Here is a 10,397-nt window from a genome sequence, read left to right on the forward strand (position 1 = left end):
TAATATATATTTATGTTATATTTTATATATAAATAGATCAAGTGGGACCCGTTGGGTCCCGTCCCCATGCAGAGGTGGACCAGCTGACCATGGCTTCCACGAGGGGAAGCCCACCCGCATGACAGACGATCAGGTGGGGGAGACGGAGGGAAGGTCATCCCCGTGATGGCCAGAGATCGCCAGGTGGGATCGGGATCACCAGCGAGGATAAGGCGTTATGATTCCCCAAGTCCCTGCGATCGACGGAGGAATCGCAGGTCTCCATAGACGGCCTCTCCCAGAGGGAGTAATGGCCACCACGGCCACCTTCCCATCGCTGCCCCTCGCCCGCGCAGTGATAACGACTGCCGCTACCATGTTCTAGAACTTCAAGTCGCCCAGCGGAGCGCGCAGCACGATCTGAGCAGCAGTTTAAAAACGCTAAGCGACAAATTTAAAGAAGTGAAAGTTAAGAAGCCAAGAAGTACAGAAGACAGAACAGGGGTGACGTCACTCATAGCACAAGCAGAGGCAGGCAGTCGGATCCATTGTGACATCATCAGCGAGACCATCTCATTTATTTTCGAAGTTATTTGAGATTTTTGAAGATTTTCATGAATAATTCGAGAAATAATGCATGAAATTTTCAGATAGCGCGATTTTTGACATCATGGCATAAATCTCTTATCGGAATATGTAAAAATTACACCGTTGAATATTGTTTTCGAGGAGATGTGAAACGCACACGAACATCACACAAATAAATACACATCCAAGATCAGAGCTTTATAAGTATATATATATATATATATGTTTTAATATGTGTATATAACGTATAAAAGTCCAATATATGTGTGTATAATGTATATAATGTATATGTTAAATATACATATAACGTGTGTGTGTGTGTGTGTGTGTGTGTGTGTGTGTGTGTGTGTGTGTGTGTGTGTGTGTGTGTGTGTGTGTGTGTGTGTGTGTGTGTGTGTGTGTGTGTGTGTGTGTGTGTGTGTGTGTGTGTGTGTGTGTGTGTGTGCATGCATAAAACTTTTTTTACTATGTTGATCATAGAGTACTATAAACCACATTTAAAATACACTTTAAAAACAAACAGTAATAGTGCAAAATGATAAAACCAATATGCCCAAGTCTATGTAGTTCGGAGCTTAGTTGGAGGTTGTGATGTTTAATGGCCTGATGGCTGTAAGGAAGGAGCTGTTCCTGAGCCTGGGCATTACAGTTTTCTGGCTCCTATATTTTCTTCCCGATGGCAGGAGTGAAATGAGTGTGTGCCCAGGATGGTGCAGGCCTCTGATCATGGTGGCTGCCTTTTTGATACATTGACCCCTGCAAATCTCTTCGATGGTGCGGAGGTCAGAATCCGTGATGGACTGGGCAGTGTACACAACATTTTGCAGTCTTCTTCGCTCCTGGGCGTTCAAGTTGCCGAACCAGGCTGTGATGCAACCAGTCAATATGCTCTCTACTGTGCACCTGTCCAAGTTCAAGGGAGTTCTCTCTGACAATCCCCATCTAAGCTAGTCCCATTTGCCCATAATGCTCTAAACCTTTCTTATCTAGTTCAAGTTCAAGTTCAAGCTAATCCCATTTGCCCATAACGCTCTAAACCTTTCTTATCCATTAACCTTTTGCAGTGCTTTTTAAACAATATTATAGTACCTGCCTCAACTACCTCCTCTGGGAACTAGTTCTATATACCTTGTGAGTGAAAATGTTTCCCCTCGTGTTCCTTTTAAATCTTACCTCACTCACCTTAAAACAATGTACTCTGTTGTTTTTATTCTATTACCCTGGTGTATTCCTTCTACACCCTATCTCTTCCTGTGATGATTTTGTACACCTCTATAAGATCCCCTCGGCCACCTGCAAGGAATAAAGTCCTAGCCTGCCCAACCTCTCCCTACAGCTTTGCACTCTCAATGCATAAAGCTACCTGTAAAACAGTGCTCCACACTTCTTGAAAATGCATGTCTGGAGATAATTCACTTCATGAGTAGTGTCACAAAAGCATTCAGAGGCCTTATCCTCACAAGAATGCTCCCTGTCCAGGGAGGTTGCCTGACCCGCTGAATTTTGTGTCGTGTTTTTCAATACTCCCTGTCTCCCTGCTTCATTTTGGTTATTGCTCTCTCAAATATATTTCTAAAGATGTTTAGCCAATTGCAGCAAACTGTGCACTGGTAGCCTTCAGTCACGTGATTAGTTCATGGTTTGTATTGGTCACCTCCTAACTTATTCAGTGCACTGTGGACAAGAGGGCTGTCTACAAGCAGCATAGTGGTGCAGTGCCAGACCTGGGTTTGATTGTGACCTTGGATGCTATCTGTACGGAGTTTGTACGCTCCTCCCGTGACTGAGTGGGTTTCCTCCGGGTGCTCTGGTTTCCTTCCACATTCCAAAGAGGTGCAGGATTGTAGGTTAACTGGCCTGTGTAAATTGCCCTTAGTGTGTGTAAAAACTGACTGCAAAAGTTTTTATAGATATGTGAAAAGAAAGAGATTAGTTAAAACAAATGTAGGTCCCTTGCAGTCAGAAACGGGTGAGTTGATCATGGGGAACAAGGATATGGCGGACCAATTGAATAACTACTTTGGTTCCGTCTTCACTAAGGAAGACATAAATAATCTGCCGGAAATAGCAGGGGACCGCGGATCAAAGGAGTTGGAGGAATTGAGTGAAATCCAGGTTAGCCGGGAAGTGGTGTTGGGTAAATTAAATGGATTAAAGGCCGATAAATCCCCAGGGCCAGATAGGCTGCATCCCAGAGTACTTAAGGAAGTAGCTCCAGAAATAGTGGATGCATTAGTAATAATCTTTCAAAACTCTTTAGATTCTGGAGTAGTTCCTGAGGATTGGCGGGTAGCAAACGTAACCCCACTTTTTAAGAAGGGAGGGAGAGAGAAAACGGGGAATTACAGACCAGTTAGTCTAACATCGGTAGTGGGGAAACTGCTAGAGTCAGTTATTAAAGATGGGATAGCAGCACATTTGGAAAGTGGTGAAATCATTGGACAAAGTCAGCATGGATTTACAAAAGGTAAATCATGTCTGACGAATCTTATAGAATTTTTCGAGGATGTAACTAGTAGCGTGGATAGGGGAGAACCAGTGGATGTGGTGTATCTGGACTTCCAGAAGGCTTTCGACAAGGTCCCACATAAGAGATTAGTTTACAAACTTAAAGCACACGGCTATTGGGGGTTCAGTATTGATGTGGATAGAGAACTGGCTGGCAAACAGGAAGCAAAGAGTAGGAGTAAACGGGTCCTTTTCACAATGGCAGGCAGTGACTAGTGGGGTACCGCAAGGCTCAGTGCTGGGACCCCAGCTATTTACAATATATATTAATGATCTGGATGAGGGAATTGAAGGCAATATCTCCAAGTTTGCGGATGACACTAAGCTGGGGGGCAGTGTTAGCTGTGAGGAGGATGCTAGGAGACTGCAAGGTGAGTTGGATAGGCTGGGTGAGTGGGCAAATGTTTGGCAGATGCAGTATAATGTGGATAAATGTGAGGTTATCCATTTTGGTGGCAAAAACATGAAAGCAGACTATTATCTAAATGGTGGCCGACTAGGAAAAGGGGAGATGCAGCGAGACCTGGGTGTCATGGTACACCAGTCATTGAAAGTGGGCATGCAGGTGCAGCAGGCAGTGAAGAAAGCGAATGGTATGTTAGCTTTCATAGCAAAAGGATTTGAGTATAGGAGCAGGGAGGTTCTACTGCAGTTGTACAGGGTCTTGGTGAGACCACACCTGGAGTATTGCGTACAGTTTTGGTCTCCAAATCTGAGGAAGGACATTATTGCCATATAGGGAGTGCAGAGAAGGTTCACCAGACTGATTCCTGGGATGTCAGGACTGTCTTATGAAGAAAGACTGGATAGACTTGGTTTATACTCTCTAGAATTTAGGAGATTGAGAGGGGATCTTATAGAAACTTATAAAATTCTTAAGGGGTTGGACAGGCTAGATGCAGGAAGATTGCTCCCGATGTTGGGGAAGTCCAGGACAAGGGGTCACAGCTTAAGGATAAGGGGGAAATCCTTTAAAACCGAGATGAGAAGAACTTTTTTCACACAGAGAGTGGTGAATCTCTGGAACTCCCTGCCACAGAGGGTAGTCGAGGCCAGTTCATTGGCTATATTTAAGAGGGAGTTAGATGTGGCCCTTGTGGCTAAGGGGATCAGAGGGTATGGAGAGAAGGCAGGTACGGGATACTGAGTTGGATGATCAGCCATGATCATATTGAATGGCGGTGCAGGCTTGAAGGGCCGAATGGCCTACTCCTGCACCTAATTTCTATGTTTCTATGTTTCTATGTTTCTAAGTAGTGGAACTAGTGTTTACTTTAGTTTAGAGATACAGTGGGGAAACGGGCCATTCAGCCCACAGAGTTTGCGCCTACCAGCGAACCCCTGCATATTAATACTATCCTACACACATTAGGAACAATTTACAATTTAACCGAGCCAATTAACCTACAAACCCGTATGTCTTTGGAGTATGGGAGGAAACCGGAGCACCCGAAGAAAACCCACATGGTCACGGGGAGAACATCAAAACTCCGTACAGACGGGAGCCGTAGTCAGGATTGAATCTGGGCGCCTGGCACTGTAAGGCAGCAACTCTACCACTACGCCACCATCATGTGAAAGAAAGAGTGATCGATGGTCGACCTGCACGAGGTGGACTGAGGAACCTGTTTTGATGCTGTATCTCTAAACTAATCTAAACTAAACCATCAGAACTGTACGTCCGAGAGCCCAAGGACTAATCGGGCACAAACAATGAAAGAAAGTCATGAGTCTGATACTGATTCTGAAAATAGCTACTGCAAGTACAGCACCACTTTCCCACCATCTGTCTAAAACAAGGTCACCTTGTAAATTAATAATATCTAATGCAAGTAACGGCAGCATAATGTACTCAGCATTGCCACCCGTGAATTGTCTCTGTGCACAATCACCTTCCGTTTGCCCTTTATCTTTCTGTGTGATCCTCCCCTGTCTGCTTGCTTATACAACCAGACGAGGCATAGCTTCAAGGTGAGAGGGGCAAAGCTTAAAGGAGGTGTGCAGGACAAGAAGGGCACAGAGGGTGATGAGTGCCTGGAACACGTCAGGGGTGATGGGGGAGGCAGATACGATAGTGGCGGGCGCTGAAGAGGCATTTAGATAGGCACGTGGATATGCAGGGAATAGAGAGATATGAATCATGTGTAAGCCAACTGAGATAAAATTACCTTGCGAAATGTTTGGCACTTCCAACCTTCCTCTGCGGGCCAGGCAGCATCCGTGGAAGGGAATGGACAGGCGACCTTTCAGGTCGGGACCTTTCTTAAGACTGATCAGTCAGCGGAAGGATCAGACTGCTGTAGGGTCCCGACCCAAATTATCATTCATCAATTTCCCTCCACAAATGCTGCTTGGCTCACTGAGTTACTCCGGCAACTTGTTTTATGCGGCAGGCAGCCTCTCATCTGCAGTCTCTTGTGTCTCCAACCTTCCTTTCCTCCAAAAACCTTGAGCCCGTTGCCCTCTTCCAAGCCTGTATTTAATTTTACAAATTGGAACCCTCCCCACGGGTTTCTGCCTCAAATACCACTACTGAAATAGCCCTATAACCCATCAAAATCCCTAGTCTCCAATGCATTCCTCACCCCACCCCACTCCCACCCACCCCATCCACTTCCTTCTGCCATTTCTGAAGGGCCATGATTTCATGAACTCTGGAATTCCATTCCCAGACTTTTTGGCCAATCTCCTCTTTTAGAATCTCCACTAAAGTTATCTCTGACCAAGTTAGTTCATCCTAATATCAATGTCATAAAATTATTGGTTGATTAATTGATGCTTTATAATCACATGTGATTTGTCACAGCGAAATTCTTTGATTTGTATACCGTACACCAAGTATGCAAAGAGTCACCATGAATAGGGCACTGACAAAGGGTGGCACGGTGGTATAGTTTCTGCCTTACAGCACCAGAGACCCGGGTTCAATTCTGATTACGGGTGCTGTCTGCATGGAATTTGTATTTTTTCCCTGTGGTTTTCCCCAGGTGATCCGGTTTCCTCCCGCACTCCAAAAACGTACAGTTTTGTAGGTTAATTGGCTTCAGTAAAAATTATAAATTGTCCCTAGTTTGTAGGGTAGTGCTAGTGTATGGGATCGCTGGTTGGCATGGACTCGGTGGTCCGAAGGGCCTTTTTCCGCGCTGCACTTCTTAACTAAACAAAATCTAAACTGCTGCTATATATTAGGCACCATCATGCTAAGTACATGAGTGCAAGACTGTAGACCACTCCGAGACAGTACGCAGGAGTTGCCAAGTTTCAGGCGCTATCTCGAACCCTTCAAGTCCAAAGTTTTTTTGTAAAAATGTTGGAGGTCATTGAGGGGTTTTGTTTCATGTTCGAGGTGTTAGTTAAATCCAAAGGTTGTTGTCTCTTCTTCTTGGGGAGTCCTCTGGATCTAAGATGACTGAACAGTGCAACATGAGATTTGTAGACTCTGTAGACTTCAATTGTTCTGTGTAGAAAGGAACTGCAGATGCTAGTTTAAACCGCAGATAGGCACAAAAAGCTGGAGTAACTCAGCAGGACAGGGAGCATCTCTGGAGAGAAGGAATGGGTAATGTTTTGGGTCGAGACCCTTCTTTAATTGTTCTGTCAGGTAGGAGCATGTTCTGTCAGGTAGAAGCTTGTTCTGACAGCTAGGAGATGAACAGCCTAATGGGTGGACCTTCCTGCGGAGAGGCAAACATGAAGGGCGCAGTCATCTTCACGTAATGTCTCAGAGATCACCTTATGGCCCTTCAGCCCAGTCTACCACGGAAAAAACACACTTTGCTCATCAGCAAGTGTCCCAAATCTGGAAACTACAGAAGAAACCGAGAAGCAATACAAATAATCTTGACCCACATCCCAAAGAGAGACAAACTGAATCTCCCGTGTGACTTAAATGACGCCAAGCGACGCGACCTTCTATCAAGGTGTGATCAGCCAGGAAGAAGGAGGATGATTGTCTCCAACAAGATCCTTCTCTGCACGAAATGCTTGTATCAATGTCTATTTCATCAGGGACACCAGCACAACATCTCATGGTGACATTCCAGTCCAAACACTGGCACTTTTTCCTTTACTTTAGAATTTAGAGAAACAGCGAGGAAACAGGCCCTTGGGCCTGTCAAGTCCGCGTCGACCAGTGATCACCCCGTACACGAGCACTATATCCTGCACACTAGGGACATTTTTGTGATTTTTACCAAAGGCAATTAGCCGACAAACCTGCACGTCTTTGGAATATAGGAGGAAACTGGAGCACCCGGGGAAAGGCCTTCACAGAGAGAACGTACAAACTCTGTACAGACAGCACCCGTAGTCAGTTTCAAACTGGGGTCTCTGGCGCTGTAAAACAATAACTCTACCACCGTGCCATTGTGTCATCCTTCGTCCTGCCACGAGATGGAATATATATCATCACCAGAGTGAAGGATTGCAAAGCTTGTCCAGATAACCTGGGCTTTGACAGATACTGGACTGACCCCTGCCTTATCCACTACCATCATCATTAATAACAGCCCAATACATCAACATCAACAGATGCATTGTCATAAGAAGATCAATGGCTTGGGGGTATTGGGGGTAGGGTATTGACATGGATAAAGAACTGGTTGGCAGACAGGAAGCAAAAAGTAGGAATTAACGGGTCCTTTTCAGAATGGCAGGCAGCGACTAGTGGGGTTCCGCAAGGCTCGGTGCTGGGACCCCGGTTGTTTACAATATATATTAACGATTTAGACAAGGGAAATAAATGGAACAACTCTAGGATTGCGGATGACACAAAGCTGGGTGACAGTGTGAGCTGTGAGGAGGGTGCTATGAGGCTGCAGGGTGACTTGGATAGGTTGGGTGAGTGGGCAGAAGCATGGCAGATGCAGTATAATGTGGATAAATGTGAGGTTATCCATTTTGGTGGCAAGAACAGGAAGGCAGATTATTATCTGAATGGTGCCTGATTAGGAGAAGGGGAGGTGCAACAAGACCTGGGTATGCTTGTACATCAGTTACTGAAAGTAATCATGCAGGTACAGCACAGTGAAGAAAGCTAATGGCATGTTGGCCTTCATTGCGGGATGATTTGAGTTTAGGAGAAAGAAGATCCTGCTGCAGTTGTACGGGGACCTGGTGAGACCATGTCTCCTAATTTGAGGAAGGACATTATTGCTATTGAGGGAGTGCAGCGTAGGTTCACCAGGTTAATTCCCGGAATGGCGGGACTGACATATGATGAATGAATGGGTTGACTGGGCTTGTATTCGATGGAATTTAGAAGGATGAGTGGAAATCTTATAGAAACATGTAAAGTTGTTGGAGGATTGGTCAGGGTAAATGCAGAAAAAATGTTCTCGATGTTAGGGGTGTCCAGAATCAGGGGGTCACAGTTTAAGAATAAGGGGTAGGCCATTTAGGACTGAGATGAGGGAAAACCTTTTTCACCCAGAGTTATGAATCTGTGGAATTCTCTGCCACAGGAGGCAGTGGAGGCTAATTCACTGGATGCTTTCAAGAGTTAGATTTAGCTCTTAGGGCTAAGGGAATCAAGGAATATGGGGGAAATGGATTGGGGTATTGATTTTGGATGATCACCCATGATCATATTGGATGATCGAAGGACCGAACGGCTCACTACTGCACCTATTTTCAATGTTTCTATGTTCTCCCTGTGACTACATGGGTTGACTCTGGGTGCCTCGGTTTCCACCCAAATTCCAAAGACGTGCAGTTTTGTAGGTTATTTGGCTTCTGTAAATTGTCCCTAGTGTGTAGGATAGATCTAGTGTACGGGTAATTGCTCGTCGACGCACACTCGGTGGGACAAAGGGCCTGTTTCCACGCTGTATCTCTAAACTAAACTAAGTCTGAAGAAGGGGTCTGGCCCAAAATGTTACCTATCCTTTTTTCCAGAAATGCTGTCTGAACCTCTGAATTACTCCAAAATTTCTCTTAAACTAAACTAAGAAGTAGTATTTCTGAAGAAGGGTTTTGGCCTGAAACATCGCCTATTTCCTTCGCTCCATAGATGCTGCTGCACCCGCTGAGTTTCTCCAGCATTTTTGTGTACCTAAGAAGTAGTATTAACTCACTTGGTGAGGAAAGAGGGAGGTGGTCAACATCCATTGGAAAGAACACTTGGAACACCACCTAGAAGATGTAGGGGCATTGGCGCTGAGAAGGTAGTGCATCACGAGCATAGACAAACTGCAGAAGAAACAGTCTCCTCACCAACTACCCATCTCCCCAAACATCTCTTGACACAGAATCTGTGGTAGATCCACAGGTCCCACCTTGACCTCATTGGACAGCTCAGGACCCACAGAAACAGAGAGAAAGCAATACTCAGGTTCTATCTGTTGTGAGAAGAACTTGGATGCGTACTCGAAGAGCCCTAACCAGCAAGTGAACAAAGGGCCATGAGTCAAAAGTGTTTAACTTTCATATCTGCCGAAGGCAATGAAACAATGAAACTCTTACATAGCTTTCTTTGATAGCTCAGGTATAATGGGCGGAATGGCCTCCTGTATGCTATTTTCTTCTATGATTCCTTTTAAACCTGTCCTACCCATGTACCTGTCTAATTGCTTCTTAAACGTTGCGATAGTACCTGCCTCAACTACCTTGTCCGACAGCTCGTTCGATACACCCACCACCCTTTGCATGAAAAAGTTATCTCAGATTCCTATAAAATCTTTCCCCCTTCACCTTAAATCTATGCCATCTGGCTCTCGATTGCCTCATTCTGTGCAAGAGACTGTGCATAATAATAATAATAATATCTTTTATTGTCATTGCACGTCAGTGCAACGAGATTTAGTGTGCAGCTCCACTGATGTACAAGAAAGGTAAATAAATACAATACATAAATAAGCATTCACCCGATCTATTCCCTGCATGACCGTGTACACCTCATTTAGATCGCCCCTCATCCTCTTGCACTCCACGGAATAAGAGTCCTAGCCTGCTCAACCTCTCCCTATAGCTCAGACCCTCAAGTCCTGGCAACATCCTTGTAAATCTTCTCTTCACCGTTTCCAGCTTAACATCCACCAGGATAGACACAGAATGCTGGAGTAACTCCGCAGGCAGCGTCGCTGGAGTAACTCCGCGGGTCAGGCAGCATCACTGGAGAAAATAGGTGACTTTTCGGGTCGAGACCCTCCATCAGACGGAGAGTCGCATAATATCTTATGACAACATAAGATGGACACAAAATGCTGGAGTAACTCAGCGGGACAAGCATTTCTGCAGAGAAAGGATGGGTGATGTTTCGGGTCGAAACCCTTCTTCAGAACATCTTTCTTAAAACTGCAGCATCTGCAGTTCCTCCCTATTCA

This window comes from Amblyraja radiata, chromosome 2, assembly GCF_010909765.2.
Source record: "Amblyraja radiata isolate CabotCenter1 chromosome 2, sAmbRad1.1.pri, whole genome shotgun sequence".
Classification (NCBI taxonomy): domain Eukaryota; kingdom Metazoa; phylum Chordata; class Chondrichthyes; order Rajiformes; family Rajidae; genus Amblyraja; species Amblyraja radiata.